The sequence below is a fragment of the Dromaius novaehollandiae genome, chromosome 7 (genome assembly GCF_036370855.1).
Source record: "Dromaius novaehollandiae isolate bDroNov1 chromosome 7, bDroNov1.hap1, whole genome shotgun sequence".
In the NCBI taxonomy this organism is placed as follows: Eukaryota; Metazoa; Chordata; class Aves; order Casuariiformes; family Dromaiidae; genus Dromaius; species Dromaius novaehollandiae.
The window spans coordinates 21085189-21111385 of NC_088104.1; positions in this window are offsets into that span (position 1 = coordinate 21085189).

The window sequence follows — 26197 nt, forward strand, 5'->3', positions numbered from 1 at the left end:
CAGAAAGCAGATTTATAGTGTGAACATAAATGAGCATGGAGGAAGGGGACCTTTTTGATCATACATATGCTTGTCAGGCAAAATGTGCTCAAGACCTCATTGCCAAAGGAGCGACAGCAAGCGAGCCCCTTGCAGCCGGTGCAAAGTGACATCAGGAGGACAATTCTGAACAGAAGCACCGGGCTGACAAGTTCAATAGCCAAAACCTGGTAAAAGGCCAGGAAAAAACTGGCACGCAGGTGCTAATACAGGGGCTGTATTTCCTTCAGGCTGAACTTATGGGTCTCACAGAGGGGCAATGTTTTAGAAATAGCTGTATCACTCTTCAGCAGTTTAAAGGAAAAAGAGGAGCTAGTGTGATGCCAAGGTCTGAAATATCCTACTAAGCCAGCTGCTGAATAGTGAGGAAATAACTGCTTCACATGGATAGCACTACTCAACAGCAACTGAATTAACACTGCAGTAAACAGGTAGACGTCCTTGGCCTTTCCACTCCATCCTTCCGTTATACTATCTATTTTAACCAAAACAATTCCTTTACTTCTACCCTCCACATCAGCAAAATAAAAACTATTTCATTTCCATTATACACCATATGGCCTCCTGATCCACCTTCTTGATTTCTTACACCAGAAAAGCTGTTACATTTATAATACAACTATAACTTAAATCCACAAAGACAGTTTATGGCATAATCGGACAAGTCCACCTGTGCGTTATCCTGCTGCGCCAAGGTTTATGGGTTTTCTGGGGTTACTCAATGAGAAGAAACCCCCATTCTTCAGAGCCCTTTGCCCTGCCTGCACTTATGCATACCCAGACTTGTACCCAGATGGTAAAAAATGTCAGGTAGGACCAGCTGAAGGATGGTTTAGGGTAAAAAGTGGAAAACGGGCATCTCTCTTTTAGTTAAGGTAATTTACAGTGCTCTTTAGCCCTCTCAGAACTGAAACAAAGAGGTACACAACATTTTAACATCTACCATAGCATGACTGGTATTACAGACTCGTGCGTGGCTTGGCACGTTGTGCGCGGACGCAGCGGCGGTAGGCGACTAAGCCAGGCTGGGGAATCACCCCAAAGCATCGAGGACGACACCAGCAGAGCGGCCTTGGGCGCTGCCCCAGGCCCCTTGCCGATCCCTGCCAGGGCATGTGGGGCAGGCGAGCCCAGCGGGCCCACGCGGACCCTCGGGCCCCGCTTCGGGCCGGCCTCAGGCCTGCAGCAGCTCCCGAGGCGAGCCAGCAGCTCCGCGGGGCTCGCGGCACTGAGCGACTGCTCCTGACGCACTGCTCTCCCTGCCGGATTCTGCCTCCCAAGGTTAACGTTAAATTATATCGCTTTGCAGCGGACAGCTTCTTTTTGTGTGTGACTACTGTTACACTTTCACAAGGCAGCAGGATGATTTGCCCTGGTAGTGATGTAGCTCTTTCTCTCACTAAAAACACAAGAATTTGATCGCAAATGGAAAGATGCACAATAAAACAAGGGTTTAGCAAAGCATGCCTTTGCCATCACATCGGGATTTGCAGTCCATAAGGTTGATTTTAGTATATCAGCAAAATGCAACGGTTGTTTCAGTGTCACAGCAAATATCCAGAGTAGGTATGGTATCAAAACCATAAATCCCACATTTAATGAAATTTTACTTACTACTTATAGGTAGCACCAAAATACAACCCTTTACAAGATTTTTGCAAGCCATAACAGCATAAGTATACCAACTTTGTGGTACTACTAATGCACTGGCAAAGCGCACAGAAAATACACAGAAAAGCAGCACTGAGGGGAATAGGATAATAAGGAACTTTTTGATAGTCAGAACATCTAAGGGGCTTTTTTTGTGTGTTTTTAAGGTTCTTGACTTCTCTACCCTGTGACGGCCCTGGCAGCTTCCACCCAAATTCTATTTCCTTTCTCTTCCTTCACCAACCCTTTGCCACATTCCTGCATTCGTGCTCTTTTCCTCACCCCTTTTTCTTTAAGATCACCTATTTTCCTGGTCTTCTGTTTAGCGAATCCCTCTCTAATTAAGGAAGCTCTCCTCCTCCCCCCTGCCGGAAGCACAGGAACAGTGAAATGCTAGTGAATAATGGAAACTTTAAGGTAGAACCTAGTTTATGTTCAAAGAGTGTTTAGCTCAAAACCATCACATTCTTGTATGATTCTTAGATAGCATCGCTAAACATGAGGCTAATGATAGTGATGCTTCTACCAATATGTGTTAACTTTTTCTATTAGGATGTATCTGTCCAAAACCATTCAACTGAATCCCATTATGAACGTTATCATTGTCATTTTAGAAAAAGGTGAAAGCAATACTGATTTACACAGCCTAAAACGTAACAAAAATGTTGCAAATACTTCTTCTTGTCCTTATTTCATAAATGATCTTAGTTAGTTGAAGCAAATTTTGTTTAAAAATGTAAATCAAGGAAGCTCTGCTGGTTCAATCCAAAGCAATTATTCTACAGGCAAATGACAGAGTCAGTGAATTGTTCAACCCCGGTTAACAACTGAAACACAAACCTGAATTTACAAGTCAGTGCTGCTTCCATCTCTACACAAGAGCGGGCGGAAGAAAAACTGCAGACACAGGACGATGTAAGTGCACACTGCATACCCCAACTGGCACAGGGTCTACTATTTTCCTTTCAGCTGGGATTGACCCATTTCTTTTTGGCTTAGGAAAATACATACAGACATCCCAACGCAATCCAGAAGTTGCAACTACCAACTTCTTTCCCACCTCTCAAAAATTACTGTGGGAGGAGTCATTACTGCTTGGGGTCATTACTGCCTAGCCCACAGCTGAAGCCAGGGTACCTCCAGCTCCCTCTCAGATGTTCCTTGTCTAACTCCACTTCTAGTAACTGCTACCTGAGACAGAGAAAACCTTGTCTGCACAGATTTGAGATTGCTTGAATACAAAAATGGCAACTCTTTTTCCTGTGTAAAGCTCATTGTTTTATATTTAAAATACTTAGAAAAGCAAGTTTCAATTTTGCATTCTACTTATTTAAGATTCCATGGCTTTGTCTCTGTGATATTTGATGCAAGCATGCGGCTTTCAAGTATGCTTCCTAACTATAATTTTATTGAACACTGTAGGTATTTTTTGTGTTTTAACAAAGGGAAGTGGTTTGTATCTCATTCGTTATTAGTGTGATTTAGTTGCTGGAAGGAAATAATTCAAGCTCTCCTTTTTAAAAATAGGCACATGCAAAAGCAGCATTTACACAAGTCCCTTCAGGCAGACCCCGACCAGATGTAATCATAGAGAATGAAGTTGATCCCTGCGTGCGTAGTGAGAGCATAAAGCTTATGCACCACTTAAGTCTTTAAAATAGGCTTTAAGTAGGAGTTAAGTATATTTTTTTCAGGCACTCTTCATGGGGTAAAATTTACCAACAGAAGCCCTGAATAACTTGAGCAGAGGGCAGTGGGGGCCACACAAAAGGAAGGAGTAGGGAATCATGCTTCAACATGGTAACGGTTGGTAAAGGTCAGCTTCCTACTGACAATAAAGTTCCCTCGCTGCATTTATCCGGTAGAGCCGTGTGACAACGGCTGGTCATCTACGGAGAGCTTTACAGAAGGGCTCCAGCAGCAGCCTTCGCTCACAATTACTATTATTCTTTAAAAAGTTTCTTTATTCAGTGCTCATTTGCCCAAGACAATACACTAAAGGAGGAAAGCTAGGCGCCTCTAAAATATACGTAAGATCCAACATAAGTTCTTAACAAAACACAAATTTTCAGTTTTAAGTTACGTGGTTGGTAGAACTTAAAATCCTATTTCCTCCATTTTGGGGAGGAAGTTTTCCCTCGTGACAAAAACACACTGCTTGGAAAAGCAGTCCCAATCAGCTGCACAAAACTATCAGCAGCAACAAACAGAAAACAAACAACAGGAGCAAAGAAAACATAAACAACGGATCAAACCCTATCCTGCTTTGGATACAAATTGGCCACGGCTCGGCTATTTGCCACTGTAAGCTAAATGACATACCTGCTTTGACTTATGCCAGGGGTCTTACGCTCTTTTTGCACACGGTTGACTTAAGTCATCTTTAACTTTGAATCCCCTAGCTTTTATCAGGTTGCATCATAACCTCCATATTATTCAGGTTCATTTTTTAGTGCACACGCACGCACACCCGTGCACACACACACGCAGAAAAATAAGGAAATTTTTATCATTATAGTATTTTGGCAGCATAATGGGAATAGACAGCAACTACTTTGTGTTACAAATTTGAATGTGAAATTTCAGAAAACCTCCTTGCATTAAAAATGAATTAACTGTGTGATTATTAATTGTGCATATTCCAATCCCTTTGTGCTGTACTGGATGTTTCTTGAATCTCATTTGAATCCTTTGGCTAAGTAATGTGTCAAGGGGGGTACTAGCCTGAATGCCTGAGTTATTTAAAAAGCAGGACAGCACTTCCAGATTAGAATACCAATGAGTGGGGTTAAAAAGGCTCTACTGTAGTTGGAGGGCAGCTCTCAGTCTGAGTAGTACCTGAAAAGGACCTCTATGGACTAATTTTCAGAATCACATTGTAATGTGGGCTCATGTCAATCATCAGAACAGACAGCTTCATCCCATGATATAAACTAGTTATACATTCAAGAGCTGCCAGAGGATCTTCATTAAAAAGGGACTTAGCATTAAAAGAAGAAGGTTGTTTTATTATAATACTTCAAACGCAGTTTTTTGTTTTGTATGTTCTCAGAAATCTTTTTTGTTCTTCTTCACAATATCAAAAAAGTGCCACAGAAGAAGCAAAAACATTAAATATTCCAATTTTTAATGGGAATCAAGGTATCTTTCTGGTTTAAGGCATTAAAATCATATACATTTTTCTAAATATATTCATGTCTTTGAATAACAAAAAGAAGTCTCTAGATGTAATAGGAGGATGTTTTTAATCTTTTGTGAGAAGGGATTTGCAGAGCCGACTACTCAAGGTACAATATCTACTGGCAAAGTATATCAGTGAGAGCTTTATACATATAAATTTGTATAAAACCTTTGGGCTATCCACCAGCTTCCAGATACCAGTTAGATATTACAATCCATGTCATTAAAATTTAATATGATTGTGTTAAGAAGAAAACATTAACAATATCCATGTAAGTAAATCATTGACACAGTATTCTAGTATTTCAAGAAACCTTAACAGGGGTTTATTAAAAAATAAATAGATTAATGTATCTATTTACCTATATGGGTGCCATTTCAAAGAACTCGATTTAAATATAATTTCACAAGTCATGCAACTTCTTCATAGTACCTGGAGTATTTTGATCTAAAATTGCTGTTCCCTACCTACTTCATACCAGGATAAATATCTTATAGGAATCTAATTGAAATGAGCAGACGTTCCTTTATGGGGAGAAGTATAATGTAAGGTCTTACAGCGTGGACTATAATATGTTTTGTGCTGTGCCTTTTTAAACTATGGTAATATACTGCATTATTTTCTGTCCTGAGAGAAGATCTCCATTTCTAGCACAAAGTTGTTTTTTATATCAGCTTGGCCTTCATACAAAATAAGATTCTTAGTAATTCTTACATTCTTAGTCATTTCATATGTTCTTAGTAATACCAAGCATTTCATTGTACAGTGCCTTCCATTTTTTACCCTTACCTTCACAATTATTAGCTAATTAATTATTAACAACTTAATGAGTTTTGCTGTTGCCCTCATTACCCTAATATCTAGCACCTCTCAAACATTTAAAAATCCTACTTCTGAACATCCTGTGAGGCAAGAAATATCCTCCTCATTTTATAGATGGGAGACCGAGGCACAAAGGTTCTCATTCCCTTATTTACATATGATAACAATGGTAACATTAAAGGTAATGGGATTGCTTTTAAAACAAAGTTATTCTACTCATCATAGGTAAGAAGATTAAAAAATCTGGCACAAAGAGATTTGAGTAAATTTAACAAGGTTACTGAGGAACCAGAGTCTTAATTAAAACTGAGATGTTCTTGTCTCCAATTCCTCTGGACAGACTACTAGACTTCCTATATTTATTTTTAATGTAAATCAGTTATGATGAGTTATAACACTAACAGTACATGATATGATATGATAATACAATATATTACATTTTCAGTGATTCTCTTCAGACATTTCTCTGGAAGCGGTATCATTAAAAATGAGTTTCAAGAGCTTAGAAAACCCACCTGGTGAGTGAGTGCTACCAAACTCACACGAACCCAGGGATATCTTAATTAAAGTCTTTCTGATGTTTAAAGATAAAACAGACATAACAACCCTTGCTCTTTTGGGTTCGTGAAAGAACTCTTTTGAAGCAACCTTCTCTCTCTCTCTCTCTCTCTCTCTCTCTCTCTCTCTCTCTCTGCCATGCTCAAGCCTTGAATTACACATAAACACGCACAAAATATCCACCTCAAAAAACACTCTACAGAATGAGAGTGTGACAATTACTTTGAAGTGCTAGCACCTTTGTTAGCCCCCGGCCTTGGAGCAGTTAACAGTTCAATCTTTGATTCGGCCTTTATCATTGCCTAACAGGTAAATGGCATGCCAATCTTAAGCCTAAAGTACACACATTTGGAGGACTTATTCAGCATAGTTCAAATCTCTGCCACAGAGCTCTTTACAGGACTAGCAAAAACAAGAAATTAAGGGAAGAATGAAAGCTTGCCTTGCTACAACAGATTATATATAAAGAAATATAATGTGGCAATAAGTAAGACCATAAAAGCCCCCTCACACAAATGCTCAGTGAGACTGTAATTAGAAATATTGCCAACCATCTGTTGGGCATCTCTAATTCTTGCTAAAGGTGTGGGATCGCAAGGCATACTTTATACCTCATAAGATCCGGTCTCACATTAACAACATCCAGCACTGAACGTGCTTTAATAGTACCTTCGGATATGCTACAATAGCTTGACAATATCAACCTGGTTTACATCGTTTGGAGCTGCAGAAGAGACTGCAAGATACCTTATGTCTCAGAACATGCAGAATTATAACAGAAAGGCTCCTGCAGGGCCAGTCCACGTTCCTAGCTTCGCTCTTTGAAAAGCTACTGCATGTTGTGTAGTTTTACATTGCTTGTAGGGATTTCCAGAGTGTATTCTAGAACACGATGCTTATTTATCGCAAATTGAATTTTTATTTTTGTTAAACCATACAGATGTCCGTGAAAATGGTTCCCATCAAATCATAAGTCTGATTACCCTTAGCACCTCATTTCAAAGACTGTAAGAGTATCATTAGCAGTGAATCCACAGTCCTGTAATTTCAAATCAAATCCCAGAAAAAATAAGATAAAGTCAGTTCATCATAATTTTGCAGGCTACAGTAACTGCTGAAAATACGACTGAATCCAGTGCCATATACTCTGTGGATTGTCTTCCTTTATCACCTTTTTTATGCTTATCCTCCCCTTGTGCATCTTTTCTCATTTTCTATATGCTGTATTTTGGAGGATTCATCAAATGTTTTAAAATCCATAAATAATTTTGCAGATGACTTCCAAAGTGGAAGCAGTACCTATCGTACAAGGTTAAACATTACTCTTTTTAATTTATATTTGTTTTACAAAGAAAATGTTTACACTAAAGATAAAACTTCTAATGCCTAACTCTAATCTGACCTCCATGAGCCACGTGATACAATCGCCCTCCTTAAGGAAAGAGTTGAGATGCAGGTACCCAGCATAACTCTTTTGAATCCAGAGAACAAATTTGGAGATAGATAAAGGAATTTGATAGTATCCTTTGTGTCATCAGATTATAAAAAAAGTCCTCTAATTTTAGCTGCCAAAGTATTGTGTTTTTGGAGTTGTATTTAGCAGTTTATACTGGTGCCTCCAGTTGAAAGTGTGTAGGAAAAATACATCTGTGAACTAAGAGCAGAAGTTATGTAACAGACCACGTCCTGGGCGCCCTGCAGAGCGAGCACTTAGTGGGGGCCGAATGAAAGGAGATTGTCAGCACCCTCTGCAACATTAACTTACCCAAGATTTGACTAAGTTGATGGGTTTCACAGACAGACTCTAACAGACCGCTAAAAACCGCAGATTCCCTGGAGCGCACAGATGCCCAGTAAGAAATACTTTGCCACAGAGACTGGAAGCTTGCTTGTGGGAAATAAAGGCAAAAGTGATCCCAAAACAGCTGAACAAGTAGTGAGAAACAGCTCGAGGTAAAATATCAGATAGCTTGTTCCAGGCTTGTTAGGTCGAGGGAAGTCTTAGCGAGCACCTTTTTCTGCCCAAAACTGATTAAGTGATGTAGACCATACAACGTCCATGCTACGGTAGCATGCGTTAATCAATTTGCCAGAGCATCTGTGGCAGCATTAGTAAACTCAGCCACTTTTCACTGCCTATTGCAAAGGAAAGAACTTTTCTCAAAGTAGCCTCACAGAATGTAGCAAATCAACCCATCCCAGAAATGAAGGCTACAGTTCTGAGACAGGTGAAAATTCGGGATGCCCTTCCAAAGCAACTATAAAGATATATATAACGTTAGACGATTTCTACATTACCAGTAATCTGCTTTGTAGAATATAGATTGCTGCTAGAATTACTGTCTTTGTACTGCACGAAATTAGCATAAAGAAATAAATATGACAAACCACTTACATCCTGTTATATAAAAAAAGCTCCAACACACTGTATCTTGATGTGGAATTGGCCTTAAATTTTTAGGGCTGAATTAAGTTAGATTTTCATTCAGGAAACAAAACCCCAAATCGCCCATCTTTTGAACAAACCCACAAAAGCCTCCAAAGAGATGTGTTTCCTAGACAGCAATATACACTTCAGTAGCTTGAAATATTTTAAGGAGCATGTTTTGCCTACAAATGGCTTAAAGGGTTTTTGGGAAGCATTAGAAAATTAGTCATTTGAGTGAAGATGCTTCACCAAAAAAAGAGAAGAAAAAAAGAATGTTTGGCAGTATTTCTGACATTGTGGTTTCACCTGACTCTATTTAGGGGGTATTGGGTTTCCCCTACACTTCCTCATTTATCGGCGTTTAAAGTGTGATAGCGTTCTTGATAGTATGCTTTACTACTTTGAGCCTATTGATGCATTTTCCACCAAACCCTCTCCTGTGTCTTCTTTTGGAAAATCTTTAGAAAAAATGTGACAGGAAAAAAAGTCAGTCTTACAGATCTTAGACTATTTTTTTTCAAAGGCCTGTAGCCATCACCACACCAGAGAACCTCACACGGTATTTTTTTTTAACTGCTTTAACACCAGGATTTGATGTCTAGTCTCTTCTTCACAGGCATATCTCTTTAAAGGAGGCTTTCCGCTCTATCATTAATGTGTAAGTCAGTCACTCAGACCTTTTTAATAAGCAGTTGAAGAGCCACTGTCTTTAGCACCTGAAACTAACAAAAGGCTCATTAGTCAAATGAACAAAGAAGAGTTTGAATATCAATGTATTATTTTAGAGGAAAGCCTCCTCTCAGAGAATCTCAATGCCGTCCTTTTTAGTGAGGTTTCTGTGTCCAAATTTTAATGCTCTGGACCCTACTTATGAAAAATTGATGAGGAAAGAAAGCTGTTAAAAGAAGACATCTGTTGTCTGTCATTTTAGCAATGGGCCTCTGCAGTCAAAAATGATTTAGAAAGTAGAGAATTGGCCTTTTCTTTTTTTCTTTGAAAACTTGTCCAACACAACTTTTTTTGTGCTGTGTCAGGGATCTGTTGCATAAATAACCTTGCGTCCATTAACAGGGTTATTTAAATGACCTCTGAACAGCAGAAGAGGGCATCAAAATGATACAAAATCCAAGACAAATATTATGTTCATGTCACAATATAGTATAAAATCTCTATTTGCAATGTGTGTAAGAAATCTGGAAGAAATCACAATCATTCTATATAAAGATTTCATGAAACTAAATTTTCTATCAGAGAGAAGTCAAATCCTTAATTATTTATTGAAAGAAAGGAGAAAAAGCTGAGCAGCTATTCCACCGAGATAGTGCACAATGAGGTTTGTTTAAACAGTAGAAAATATCGTTTATCCACTTTTGTCAAGAAGTACGTCCAAAATGCACTGGAGGTCCTATACAGTGTAAACATACAGAAGGTCCTCGCACACAGAGTTTTGGTCCCCCACACCATTTGTTTCATGCCCCCAAGACTTACCATTCAAGAACAGATACTCAATGATAACATACTATTTTTGACTGTAATGGCACAGTTAAAAAGCGTAGCAGGCTCCATCTATTTCTAGCCAGAGATGTTACAATAACTGGTTTTTAGACAACCTTGCCACAAGTCACGGGCATTTGGTACCTGGCATACCTGTCTATCAAACGCTGTAGAACGTAATCAGCACGATTCTGTTAAAATGTAGTACTGTTCTCCAGACACCACCCTGTCTCAAAACAGCCACTGTGAATATCTTTATATTGAAAGTGAAGACAAAAAGCTACAAATAGACATAAATGTAAGGTTGGATAATAATTATAATTAAAAAGTTAAGACGCTCTGGGGAACGTGTGTGTAATAAAGATATATCTAGATGTGTTGTTAGGCACTAAAATTACAACAAAGTGCTTTCAGCCTCCAAAGTGTACCTTTAAGGCATATTAGCATAGAAAGAAGAGTTTTGTATTAATACTGTGACATGGAACAGCAAAGATTAGTAGCAACTCATGCAGGTATAGGACCAAACCAGATGGAATTTGTTGTCATATCTGAGTATTACGGCAGGTCTGTAACAAGATACAGAGACGGAGGAATGAGCACGGAAAGAATTGCAACTTGATTCTAGAAATGAATGCTAAGAATGGGAAATTATACAATTCCTGCTGTTGTTAAAGTAAAGAAAGTGTTGACTAGAGAACTTTCAGGCAAAACACACCGGAATTAAGGAGTGCTTCTGACACAGAATTGCAGAAAAGCCTGCCCTATAAAGGTCAGAAAATATAGCACTGAAGGTGGCTAGAGTACTGGCTTGGATATCTGATACAAAGGTTACTTGTGGGGATGCAGGGAGCTGATAAGTGGAGTGATGCCGTGAGCATCAGAATTTGTTCTGGTTTTTTTGTCCTTTTTGTATTGATGACCTGGCAGAAGAAATGTGAAGAAAGGTGAGACAGTTTTTGCTGACACAAAAATGGAGTGGGGGAGTCAGTCAATACAAAAGTGAAGAGCAATATAGGTCAGAAAGTCTTAGGACAAACTAGAAGTCTGAATGGATAAAAGTTAGCTCCAAAAGTCATCATACAAATCATAAAACAGTGAAACAAAAGGTGAGAAAACATCAGATCAAAATTAATCTCCTCTGCACAGAATGCAAAACGAGCATTATCAAATCAGATGCACGAGATGTTATAGCATAAATGCATTGCTACTCATGCTGAAGCGATTCGCAGTGGTGAAAAGGCAACAGATATGGAGAACGGGGCAGGCAGCAGAAGCCTGGCAGTGAAAGCCCTCCGTCAGGCACAAGCGGTGCAGCCGGCGGGGGAGAGCACGGGTAAGCGTAGCCACCACAGTAGAGCAGGAGTAGTTCGGAGCTGCTGAGCATACAACAGGGGCAAGCAACTTTCCAAGGTAAGACTGGGATGCAGAAGCCTTGGTTATTTATAAAGGTAAGGGAAATTTTGTGGCTGTTGGAAAGTGAAGACGATTAAGAGGGAACTCTATTAAGGTACACACAATCCTGAAGGGAACAGAAAGGAGAGATGCTGCAGGCTATCTGAGCTGGTGTTAAATAGAAGTACAAGGGGTTATGAACTTAAGCTGGGGGGAGAATTGGACACTAGAAGAATTTAGGTAGAGTTTCCTTGTACTGCTGCCCTTCGTGGAAAAACCTACCAAGGCCAGGCACTGTAATAAGCAGTATACAAAAGGAAATGCTGGACAAATAGGAAATAAAGTATATTGTGGGTAACTGTCCATTTAAAGCACTGTGGCAGCTATCTGAAGGGTTTTTGCCCTCAATCTGTCGGAAACTTTCCCAACTTTCGAAAAGTTTTCAGGCATTTAATTCCCTTCAGGACACCCCCCCAATATCCACACACACAAAGACACGTATTTTAAAATCAGCTCAAAGGTGTGAATTCCTAGCACTTGGTTCACAAATACAAGAGTATGATACCAGTCCTGCCACGCACCATGTAATGCAAGCCATAGCATAAATTAGATTTTATGCTAATTTAATTGCTGATGGTAGGTGTCACAGTGCAGGGTGCTAGAGCCTGGGATCTTCTTCAGTCTTAGAAGAGGTGCAGCTCAGGGACTAAAGGGGAAAAACAAAAAATCCCATATGTTCATATTGCTTGGGGAAAACATCTCTGAGGTTGAGAATACAGCTCAGCTTTCTCACCAAGGTATCCCTTGCAAAATTACCAGGACAATGTCAAGGTCATGCCAATGATATTGAATTTTGGACAGACAAAATCTATTCACAAAGAACTGGGGGGGAAAAAATCCAGAACCAGAGGAAGTGCAGCACCCGCTGGGCTCCTGCCACCACGCAGCACCTGCGAGATGGTCCTCAGCGCTCCAAAGCCAAGCGCTAGATCCCCCTCTGAGGCTCCTCCCTCCCCTTCAAAGAAGAATCATTTTAACATCTTAAAGCTTAAATAGTTTGCATTTTTTTTATCTTTTTGTGACCCTAACATCAATTAATTTGGGCTGTTTAGCAACTGCTTCTTTTTCTTCTTTTCTCCAATATAGCCAGTGTGTGTGGCAGGACTGCTAAGCTGCTCCTGTCTTTGGCCAGTTTGGCTACCCCAGACCTCCTGTTCGCCTGCCCTGAGGTGCCAGCCAGGGGCCCGCCTACGTTAACTGCTGGAGTCCAGCTTGGACTTCGCAGTCTCTCCTGTCAACGTTTGCGGCGTAGCCTCGTCTAAATAAATACCCTCTTCTTGCCTCTGCCAGCCAGCGACTTCTGGAGGATACCGAGGTACCTTGGACCGACACGGTACAGCTGGTGCTACCTCCTCACCTGTGCTAGGCAACGCCTCCCGTCTCATTACAGCACTTCAGAAATCAAACCATCATTATACACACACCTTTTTAACACGGCACTTTGTCAGCTTCCCCACAGCATTATACAGAGCCTGAACTTATCATGAGACGGGTCTGAAAACAGGCGAGCTTGCTCTGCTCACAGCGAGCGTCCTGTAAATAAGGCCGGGCGACTCCGAGGCACATCCGCGCTCCGGGGCAAAGGGCTGGTCAAGGAGCAAGCAGCCGCCCTTCCCGGCCTCGCGCTGACACAGCCCTCTTTCACCCCACAAGACTCTGCCTGGAAAGCACCGACCGCACACCTACTTTGCAGTCCTTGCTACGGGAACGTGACCATACGTGACCGCTGTGCCTAAATGCAGATGTGCAGGCGCTCAAATACAAATTAAAGTTTTGTTGTTGGTTCCACTAAAATAGTTCAGTCACAGGTGAAATTTATCGCTGCTAGAAACCGTGTCGCAGCACCGCCTACAAAACACGGCTGGTGCAGATCATTAAGTCTTTACAGTTTATATGTGCCAACTTAATATTAGGAGCTTCGGTTTTAACAGTCGGACATATTTCATTACTATTACAGCGCGCAGCCGCTGCTCGCTCAGAGCGAGGGACGAGCTTGCAGGTGTCACGCAGCAATGCCCAAGTGCACAAGCAACTACGTTCTCTTAACTACCAACTAGAAAAAAAACCCTCCCAGTTTTGAGGAGGAGAATGCACTCCGTCAACATTTCAAAGCACAGAAAATTGTCTTTGCTTATTATCGCACTGATTTCTTCAATAGCAAAGGCTGCCATGAGGCCCCTGAAGAGCCTCCACCAATCTCCTCGCAGTTTGCCCATGTGGCCACAAAACGCTTTCACTTCCTAACTCAACTTGGTCAAAAACTCACTTTGCTACACAAGTCATTCGGAGAGAGACCTTGCTTTAATCAACTAAAAATACACTAGCCAGACAACACGCATTAAGCAATAATTAAGCACACCACAAAAGGTTAAACTCGAAACATATGTTTGTTTTGTTTATGAAAACAATTAAAAAGCCTTGGAACAATTTTAAGGGATCTCTCTCGGAGACTTTTAATTTTAAATGTAATTAACAAACAGGACTAGTCTTTCAATAACTTTGAGCTCTTAACTCCCTTCCCATGGGAAGATATCTGCTGCTTAATGATTCTTTGCACACTCAATTTCATATTACCAACAAGAACCTGCTTAAGTAAGAAGGTCTTTAAAAAAAGATACATTCATTAGAAACTGGACTAAGATCCCAGACTCATTTTGCACAGGCCACAGCATGGATCTACTTAATGGTTACTTTAGTTCACTATAGACAGATTCAAACCTATTCAAAAGGGTACCTCATTATCATTTATCTAAGCTGCCCATTACCATCGAATTCACCTTCCCTATACCAACCAGAGCTCAGAATTAAGAAGGTTTAGTTACAAAAATGCCAAGAGCAGAAAGCTGACATAGGCTATGCATATTGGAATGAATGACCTACTTTAAAACATGCATATATTTATATGTTATTTCCTACACCCTTTTCCTGGTTATTTTCCACAGAAACCTTTGAGTCCTTAATTAAGGTAGGAGGAAGCCAAAGGCATATAGGTTTGCTTGCAAAGAAGTTGTAGACTGATGGCTGGTGTGTGTTTCTGCGAAACAGAGCAAAAGAGAGAGCCGTGCGGGACATGCATTAGAGGCAAACAGAAGGAGGCTTATCTCAGCACAGCGGCCCTAATTGCAAAGCCAGTAACTATTAAAAAATAAGCATTTGCTATTGCAAGGACATTAGTCGTATCATAGCACTGTAGTTCTCAAATATTTGTACGTGCATAGGAGAGTTACAGTCTATCTGTGTAAAAACACAAAAACAAACTTGTACTTGAATTTCAGGTATTAAACAAAAATGACTTACCTTAGCAGCTCACATAACTTTTGGGGGTAGGTTTTGCTGTCTGTTCGAGGCATATCTTCCAACAAACTAGGTGTTGGGGTTTTTTTCTGAGATTTTACTAAGATTAGATTTTCCATAGGTATCATGCAGTTATTAATTTTAGCAACGGCGTGGCAGAGAAACTGGCTTTCAGCCTTTTCAGATGATTTTTCAGACTGATGGGACCATTACACACCATGGCATTGCGCAGCTTGGTTGCTACTGCCAGGAGGAGCTTGCAAAAGCCGTTGTATTTTAAGACTTTACTTTCAAATTTATTTCACAGCTTACCTTTAATAGGAAGTGTTTTTCTCCATGTGAACTCTCGGATGGCTATGCTGAGCAAACTAGGTGCTACTTCCTTTCAAGTTAAACCCTTTAGATTACTCTAACGCAATTCTTTGTGGTTTAATTTATCATATGTTCTGGCACCATTTATCACTAAATGCAGAATGATGAAGAAATGGCTCTATTAAAATGGAATAACTACTGAATTAAAAAGCTGTTAAATGAGTTGGAGTGCAGACTCCTGTTAACAATATGTGAGGAAGGGTGTTTGGCTGAAATAAATTACTTTCACAGTAATAATTTGAGAAGTGCACCTTTGGAGAAACATGTTCAAAAATTCACATCTTGATTTCCTGACTAAAATCACATTCTCCACTAATAATATTTTTAAATTAGCTTCACAGCTAAGGTGAGGAAAAATTTAGTCTCAAATACTTTGGTTCAAAAGCAAAATATTTTTTATTTAATAATTACGAAGGGCAGTTTTTAAAATATATATGCAAAGCACAATAACAGATTCCAATTAAGATATACTTCACGTGCTCACCCTTAACTTTTTGAAATGCTTTTACAATCTTTCAATGTAGTCTGCCATATCAACCTGTAAATAATAAATAGTTCTCCCTGTAATTCATAATAGCCTGCATAGGAACGCCCTGCAAATAGTAAAGAGCCGATTACCTCATGAGTCAAGATATATTTTCATTTTATTGATTGCAATGGATCCTGCAGGTAAAAGAAAGTATAGAATAGATATTCAGTAAGTCTATATTAACTGACATAAAATGCTTTTTTTTACGTTAAAAGAAATTGTTGAAATGCGACAACTTACAGCATTTGTTATTTATATTACATTCATAACAGTCAAATTCCAAACTATTCAGTTTCTTGTTTCACTATATTCTTACTCTTAATCCTTTCACACGATCCACATATTTCTTGTGGTTAACAATGGCATTTATTCAACCGTTATTAGGAAATTATTTAGCTCCATCAAAGGAAGCTTCCATTCATCACTTGGGACCCTCTCCTGCACTGATTGATTTCACTGGGAGCAAAAATAACTTCTCAGAACTCACGTGCATCATTTTGACCCTTTGAAACGCCCTCCTAAGGGACATCTCACAGTCACAAAGTGGCATCTTTATGGCTTTAATAGCAGATTTTGTTTTATTTTTACAACTTACTACACAAAAGATGAAAAAGATGCATTCTGTAGACTTGGTTTATTTTCAGGCTATGCTGTGGCACAAAGTACAGAAATAGTTCTAGCATATATCTCTCTGTCCACACGCTGTGCTGACAAAGTTCACACACAAGTTGACAAAGCAGGGGCACGTCATGATTATGTGCTCACAACTGTTTTAGAAAAACTAACCATCTTACACAAATCAGACTCAAACAAAACATAACAGCCAAATTGGACACGTTACTTAGTACCAGACAGTCTATTTACCCCAAATGGCAGATTACGTTACCCGAATACGTTACATTATCAGAATATCACTGACTATAATTCAGTGATGGCAAGAACCACTCAAAACTACTATGTGAGCATCCGAGTAGACGGCCTTTTCCCCGCTCCGCACTATATGAAAAATACCTTATTTGTCATTTAAGAAAAGTGATTTTTAAGTTTACCTCAAACCATGATGTCCTTTATGTATCAGAACTATTTGGGCCACCAATAACACAAAGATTCCTATTTGTCACTAGGTCTGATCAGCACAAAAACTCATTTTACTCTATGGGCTGTGTGCTTGCGAGGCCCGTTGTGAAATCCAGGGCAGAACTACACACATTAACCTCTTGCACTTGCCTGCCGCAGTCATCTGCATATATACCATCTTGCTTCTTTTTGCATGTACAAGAACGGAAAGAGTAAGAATAGTAGTACAGTGACCCACTTTCATGCATGCTTCTTTAGCTTTGATATAATATACCGCCTATTTTATTTCTGCACTAACTGCAGGCCCCACCATTTCTCTAAGCATTCATATTGCATTGGCCCGTGAATGCATATCCCTGTGCACTGTGGTAAGCTGCTCCAGCACCGCAACTCTCCCTGCCTACCTGGCTAACGCTCCGGTATCTCAGTCTCCTAAGGCTGCAATTAATACAGAAGGGGGGAAAAAAAAAAAAGATAATAGCTTGCTTTGAGTAGAAACTAAGAAAGAGATTTTTTTTTCAGAAAATGATTACAATGCTTTGCTCCTCATTCCCAGGAGAGAACTGAATGCTGCCTCTGTGGAAAACGGTATTTAAGAACGAAAAATACATACCATATAGTATTTTCCAGCACGTTATTGTGGATAAATTGGAGTACCAATTTAATCTCAAATGGATTCTTTTTCACTCAACTGTGGTTAATTTAGCTATCTATCCTTTATATCTAAATTTCCTTTATACCTAGTAAGCAGTTGCTGAATAACATATCACATATACTATAAAATATATCTGATAAAGGTGACTTCTCAGATGTTTTACCACATTTCTAGCTCAGCACATAAACACAATTCTGACTTTCCTAGGCTCTTGCCAAATATTACCTAAATATTTTATGCTTTTTTTTTCTTATATCCTCTGTCTAAACTTTGAGAGGTATCTTCCAGTGTAAAAAGAAATATGGTAAATCTCAGTATTTTCCAGTCAAAATCATTCGTCCTAATTCAAACAAATTTACCTTTATTGCTGCTCATTGTAGAGCATACAGTATAGCCACACACCAAAGTACATGGGAATTGAAATGGGTTTATGTCTTGGGGGGGTGCTTTAAACAAATGTTAGTGGAAACATGAGTCTGCCTGCCTGCCTGCCCCACTGGTAACTAGAACTTGCTGACTGACTACCATCAGATTTAACTTAGAGATAGAGAATTCAAAGAAATTTAGTTTCCTACTGATACGGTGGAAACAAGTGGCCAGGTAGAGAAGAAATATCGCCTTAGAGCACAGGTAAGAACCAAGGAAGAGGATGAGCTGGAGGAAACCACGTCCCCATAGCTCTAGTGCTCGTGCAACCACGCAGTGAGCTCTGATGGCCGCCTTTTTAAAAAAAATTTGCCATCCTACCTGTTCCATTTGACCCTCCTTAGATCAAAACTGGGTTTAGGGCAATAATTATAAAAATTCAAATGACCGTCATTCATCCACACTGAAAACTGGAGCTCACAACTTCTAACCTCCGTTTAGCACAAATCCTGAGAATGAAGGGCTTTTCACACTCTCTGCTGGGACTAAAGAAACAACTTAAGCAGGAATAAACACAGCAACTGAGTTAGCAATGAAATGAGAGCAAACAGCAGCCAGTGTTTTAGGTATGATTCTTTAAAGAGTGTATTTTCATTTAAAGTAATAAAAACATTCAAGCGTTATATCAGCTTTTTATTTTTTTAAACTTTCCCTAAGAAATGTGTCATTTCCCTTAATAATATGCACAGAAATAAAAAACAGTCATTGTAATTTCTTTCTGCAGAGTTTTTAGTCGGATTTTTTTTGTAGACTTAGCCATATTTTTAATGTTTGACGAAAAAGACAAATTCCAAAGGAAGAAATCCTTCATAGGCAGAGAATCCAAAAGGTGGAAACAACAGCTTTCAATGAGCATGGCTTTGTAATAGTTAATATTCCATCCATTTAATATCTCTAATTATTTTCCCTCTGCAGCTTTGATGGGTAGTTATAGCCTGGAATAAAAACACTGTGGTAAGGACAACTGCACAGCAAGGTTAAGTGCCTTCTTGTCTTCAGTACCAATAATTACCTTTAAACAAAAAAAAAAGCTGTTTTCAGGTTTGACAGTTAATTTACTAATGAGTATGTGGACCCAATTTATAATAAAGTAATATTGACCAGAAATAATCCCGCATTGGTACTCATCTGAATTATTTTATTGTTCAACTCTCCTATTAAATAAATTGGAAAGGATTAATTTTGCAAGATGGGATTGTCAGAAGCTGCTGCATAAACTAGATGCATGTCAGCACTAAATTTAATTATTGATCACAATACAATAGTGCTGAGTATTCCAATCCCCAAACAGCTTCCAGTAACTATCAGCACATTCCAAATATAGAAACTGAAGGGGGAAAAAATTTTTGATTGCAGATGACTACATTTTAAAATAAATAAATAATTCATTAGCATCAAATAAAAATTTAATTTTAAAGTACAATTCAGATCACTCACTCAAACATATAACAAGTAATCAGAAAATTAAAGTGCCTCCCTTCAAGTGACAAACTCTAATGAAGTAGTGTAATGCTTTCCTGATTGGGGGATTCCTGAGATTCCCCCATTTTTGAAGAGATGTGATATTTGGAAACGGAGGTCAGTTCGAGCATAGCCCTCTCATTCCACCCCTTCTTGCAGAAAAACAAATGGAAATATTTCAGAACATGCAATGGCATGCTACAATACTGTACTTATAGAAACATATCAAAGAAAAGAGATGAAGATGTATCCTTGGAGCGAAAACCATTTTCCAGCTCTATTCATGTTCTCTAGCTGAAGAAAGCAGTTTAACAGGACAATCAAGATGTTTTCTAGAAGTAGTCAGTAGTGGATAATTTTTCTTTTCGTTTGAGAAAGTTCAAAAGGCACATGAGAAATGCTTAACTATATGAAAATTTGTTTCTAGTTCTTAAAATCACTCAACACAAGAAAAAGAGGTACAGGCTAATGAACCACTATTGGGTTGTTTTGTGAAGGCTTCTAGTTCCAGAGTAACAAGCATAAAGCCATGATCAGAGCTGTCTTAGGTATCAGGATAAAGACAGAATAGCAGGAGAGAAGGCAGCAGCGTACGTTTTTTAAACACAATGTCAGATAATAGTATGATATTGATATGGTCATTGAAAAGCAATTTTACCAGTTTTATTCTATGCACTTTCTGTCTAAATTCATATACTTTATTAATTTTCATATAAATAATGTTAATGAAGCCATCAGTTTTCTAATGAATTTTTAACATGCATCCTGACAACATTTCAACTTCCTCTGACCTTTTAAACAATTCTTTCATAATATATCTCTGCTTAGTTACAGTGAAATTCATTTTCCAAGCCACCATCAAATACCACTTTGTGCAGACTTAGTCTGATAGCATGTTAACATTATTATCATAAACAGAAAAGAAACGACTCCAAGCTAATTTCAAGTTGGTTCCAAAAATAAACAAATCCTTCCAAGATTTTAAGTTTTTGTTTGGAGTAGCTACAAAGTTTTAACTTTCACTTACTAAAGCACAAATCAATGTTAACTCATAAATCTGGGCTTCATCCAGCACCTATTGAAGTCAATAAAATTGCCCCCTTGACTTAACCATGTGTTGGATCATGTCCTTTGTGACAATTATTACGCACCTGCCAAATGTTAATCCCCAGACCAGGAGTGTTTTAAATTGAGCATTAAAAGTTTTTATTAAACTTTTGCTATAATCCAAAAACCCAAACACAGCTTGCCACTAAGCCCTGCTCCTGGAGAGCCTCCCAGGAGCACTAAACTCTTCTGATGAGTCTAAAAGAGCGCTTGGCACGCTCACAGCTTTTAACAAGGTCTGTGACTGCCTTTGGCAGCCGTTAAGCACCTTTCAGCATACCCTGCTCTAACATACCTACGCTAGTTTAGGAGTATTCTGCTAACTCAAAGAAATGAATTCCTTCAAAAAAACCCCTCAAGTTATTATCAACTTCCTTAATATATGCCCTAAAGCCAATTTGAAGTTTAAAAGCAACATTGCACAGGCTTTTACACCAGAAGCCACTTTAATCTGGGGAAAGACATGGGTTCTCGCCCGCTTCCACACGAGGCCGAAGCTCGGCTACACGGTCGCTGAAATCCGTTCGACGGCAGGTACTAATAACGGGAGCGATTCCCGTCCACTCAGTTCCCTCCTCCAGCTGCAGCCAGTCGTGGATGTACTAGCATTTAAACTGATGTCAGCAATTTAAAAAAAAAAAAAAAACTGGAAATTGAGTTACAGATGGTGAAGGCTAGAGAGTTGAAAGAATCTTTTATATATGTCCGTGGGTTTGGGGAAAATCTTTTGAGTTCTAAATTAAATGACTTTCAAATAGAGAAAGTATACTTTTAAATTGTCTCCTCTAGATAGCACGACTTCTCAGATGGTTTTGTATTCAGTTCACACAGATTAAAGTGTCCCTCCTGTCATCTCACCCCTATCGCTCCTGTAAAGACCTAAGCACTTACTTAATTTTAAGCATATATGCTATATGCAGTGGCAAAAAAAACCAGGACTACTTCTGTATGCTTAAAGATGGTGTATGAGCCTTTGCTAGGCCAAAAACAAAGTCTTCTGAAGTCTGTAACTCTTGTTCAAGATTCAGTAGCATTTTCCAAAGACTGTAAAACAACTTTTTGAGGGGCAGTTTTCACCTCAACTCAGCTCACTTCACACACATGCAAAGGAAATCTGTTTATATCCCGAGAGATTCACAGCACACAAAATAATTATTCACTGACAAGACTGTAATTTAAACCTCACAGATGAAGGGGAGAAACAGAGGCAGATGTTTTCAGCATGAAGTATATGGAAGAAACAGTCCGCAATCAATATTACTCTTACATATTATTATTTCAGTAACACCTAGAGGCCTGACAAATGTAAAGGAATTAACGTGACGGGGCCATGTTTAAAATCCTCTGAGTCCCTCCTCTGATGCTCTGGCCTGGAAAATCTCCATGGCCGTTGGGCTGCCCAGCTCCCTGTTCCTCTGTCTGTCTTCTCAGGGATTGCATGGGCCCCTCTGCCGAAGCAGAAAGCGCCGTGGCATGCCCTGTCTCATCCCGTGTGAATCCTGTCCTTGCCATTTTTTGCCAGCCCACTAGCTCCCATAAGATATGAGCCAGCCGATGAAGGAGCTTTGACTTGCAATACATAGGTTGACACTTCCTGCCTTACCACTGGGCTACTAGCACCAAGTTAGAGAAATATTTTTGTTGTGAGGGGTAAAACCAGGATCGTTTCTGTCATCCACAAGCCTGGCTGCCAGGACTAAGAAATGATGGAGCCATGGGCCGAGGAGTTAGAGTGATGTCTTTAACCCCCTGCATCTGTGCGATAGAAAAAAAGGTCTGAATTACAATTCAAGCATTAAACGTATAGTAATTACTGGAAAATAACCTAGTATGAAGATCGGCCACCTCGCGAGAAAGGAGATTTTACAATTCACTTTAACATTTGTTGAGGTTTTCAGCCTGATCGCTGACTGACAGGCCCCTGGGAAGGAGCGCAGCCCGGAGGGAGCGCTCGCGGCAGTGCTGCGGCCAGCGGCCCCCGGCGCCCCGGCCCCCGGTGCCGGCTGCGCTCCCGGGAAAGGCCAGCCCCAGGCGCTAGCGGGGCAGGAGACCAACCCCTTCGCCCGCCACTGGATACAGGTGCGACTCCACAACCAATATCACGGTGCCATAAACGGCACGTACCATAAACCAGATTATAATGTTCATGAACGTCATTCAACAACTTCAAGCAGAACGGAGTTAATTTTAAGGATATCTTTTTAACCAAAGGATGTATATATGCGAAGCTTTTCTAAATTCTGCTCCTCACACAGATGTCAGACTGAGGGGAGGTAATATTTATAATGTTTTAATCTGTGAATGCCAAAGGTAAATGCTGGATTCACATTCACAAATCTAAACTTGCATTTGTCTTAATTTGTAGAAACTGTAAAATAGCAGAGCGTGTACAGACCAGATACAAACAGAGAAGGCACTTAATGTAATGAAATATATGTCTGCTCGGAATCATATTTTCCACAGGATAACAATTTACTTTTAACTTAGATTCAGGAACTATTTTCAACTCAGAAATAATTAGGTGGATTTAAACCGCCTTTCCCTTACAAGCCATCTAGAAATGTGGGTTATTAATGTGCTTGAAAAAGGAGAGTTATTGCTCATAAAACCCTGTAAACATTTTAGTCGGCTCGACCATGAGAAACAAGAACTTGAAATATTTTCACATAAAATTAAACGCTCAAAATTTCAGTCCGTACAGCTCAAACCTGAAAGCCACTGCTGACTTTCATCATTGCTCTCCCTCAAAACAAAGCACCTTTAAGGAAGAAGGAATGAAAGTGGTAACTTTCACCTTTACCATAATCAAGGGCGCCCAATGAATGGCTTTGCAGGGGCTCCAGGACTGGTAAAACTGGCCTTGCCAAGTTTTTTATTCTCTATACCTCTTTATTTTTCTCTTCAAATATGAGCAAACTAAAAAATCCTACATGGAGGAAAATGATGAAATCCACCCAGAGAGAGTCATGGAGAGCAGCTTAGAGTTAAATAATGGAACAGCTTTGTGGTTACCATTCACACAGCTCTCCGAGTCAGGGCTATCAGGCAATGAAGGAGAATAATGAAGCTACTCCTTCAGATAAGAGATCGGCTTTATAAATATGATCTTTTGTACAGCAGCTGTAGGAGAACTGTACACTTGAAAATAAGCTTGTCATATCTCTGAGAGTAGGTGAAGTGGTTCAGGTTTGTGTATGCTTATGAGTTTCTGGGAACATTAGTAATTTTATAGAAATAAAAACAGAACAAAGAAATTCTTTAGGAGAAAAAGCTTTCCAGTATATACAAGTCAGTGGCTGAACACATACATACATACATGGCCAGCAGCTAACTATATGCATGTGGCTTGGAGAACAGGGCTCACAACCTTCATTTCCAAAAGCACAGGGCACCTTTTTGCTTACATAGTAGAAACCTTCCTTCTGCATCAACAGCATAGGGTTATATCCTCTTTCCACCCTAGCTACTAGACTAACAGGGCAATACCTAATGAAATACATAAATAGACCTGACATCTTGTCCACGAGGGAGCACTGGGTAGTAGCAAACACAAAACATCGCATTACATGCTCAAACACTTTATGTATATACAGCATGCAGACATTTGCCAACCAGTACAACTTGAACAGTATTTGCACCTGTACTGAGCAATATGTTTTTATTTCCAGTTGCTCCATATAAATAAATTCCTAAGAAGTAGTAAGAACTGGTTCTTGAAACTTTTGCATTAGATTCATGCATAACTATTTAAAAGCTTATCATTTGGCAGCTACTGCACAATTTTTTTTCCTTTTTGGGGGCATGTGGGAGGTGCTTTCTATTTTGGTTTGGGTTCTTTTTGCTAGTTTAAAAAATAACTGTACCTTTTTCCACTTTCTCATATATGCTTTTTTGCTTTTCTCATAAGACTATTCCAGTTCTTTTACTGTTATTAGCCACAAAAACATAAATTAGTGAAACATAAACTTTTACATTACTATGATAAAATGTGTCTTCTATCCTTTTCATCCACCGCCAGTGGAGACAGCTCATCACAGTGGTTTTAAGGTTCACAGTTTTAAGATTCAATTGTAGGATAAGAAGGTTCTTCTTCCTCAGCTATCGACTGTGAAATGGATGTTGGTGCTGCTGGTGGCAGCAGCCACAGGAGCAGCAAAGCTGCAAGGCACTGGCTAGAGATACAGTGGCAGAGCGACTAGGAGGAGCAGCACCAAGATTAGCTCATGATATGGGTTGGAGGCTCCGAAAAAAAAAAGGTTTAAGAAACTAGGGATACATAAATGTTTTTGCAGGATGAAAAGGAAGAGTATTATGGATCAAGCATAAAGATCACAATTCAGAGACAAAAAAACAACCATCAGCTGGAAAAATACACTAAGTTATTGCATAGGAACAGTAGATTTGGTCCAGTAGATGGACATGAGACAGATTTAGGCAGACACAGATTATGTGCCTTTGCCTCTATCACTGACTTGCTCATTGATTTTAGAAAAAGCAATTCAGTCTTATGTGCGCCCACTTCCTTCTCTTGTTCACCTCACCTATTTGGATAATAAATTCTCCATGACAAAGAGTGCCTTTTCCTCAGTATATGTGCAGAACCTAGCGCAGTGAGATTTCAGTGTCTTCTTAGAGACTCTGAATCAGAACTGTAATATAAAGAATATAAAATAATAATACAGCGAGCTATGCAATATGTTGTATTTCCTATAATCTTTATAGTATTTTTGTTTGAGCCCTGAAATGTTTTGCGACCAGGTACATTTTAGAACCTAATGCAATAAATAGCATGCAATCCACTGTATATACAAATTTTAATTTCTATCCCAAAACAAATATGGACAATTTCAAAGGTGCCCAGGTCCCTTTGACTTTCAGTGAAGACAAGCATGCATCTCTTGATTCTCTAAAAATGTTCTGCATCTAGTTTTGAAGAAAGACCCAGAGAAGTCATGGCTGAAGAAAATAAATTTAAAAGCACCTCTATAAAACTGCAGCCTTTTCTGTTATTTCAGTGTTTCATCACACTCTCCAATATTTTCATCATGTACTTCATAACATTTTAAATAAATTGATACAAAGCAACAAAACCTCAGAAGTAACTACAGCCACTGAATAATTATGAGATCAATACGCCATTCAGCAATTCTGCAAAAACATTCAGACGACCTTGCAGAAGGGAACTCCACTCGCAGAGAGCAAGTGCAGGGCCTGGAAGGAAAACAAAACAAAGCAAAGCCAAGCCAGCTTGCCAGGTCTGAGTGACTCCTCTGTGTATGTGTCCTCCCCCTTGTACTGCACCAAGCTAGTGCTAAATAGAAGAAGTGAATGGAGGAACAAAATTGTGTAGTGCGATCTACACCACAGCACCTACCTTCCTCTTTTTCTACCTTAATTTCTCCCAGAAGTTTTCGTTGTACTGGATTCATCCAGACTGCTACCCTTTTCCTCTTCTCCTTCCCTCCTCACCACCATCTCTTTTCTCTTTCCATATACTCTGGATTTTGCCTCTTCTCCTCCTTCTTCTCCCAAATATTCTCCTTCTCTGTTCACTTCACCTTGATGGTCATCCTTTCTTTTTTTCAGTCCTTAACTCATTGCCTTTTTCCTCACCCTTCTCTGCTCACTTATCCTCCCTTTTGAAGTGAGCTG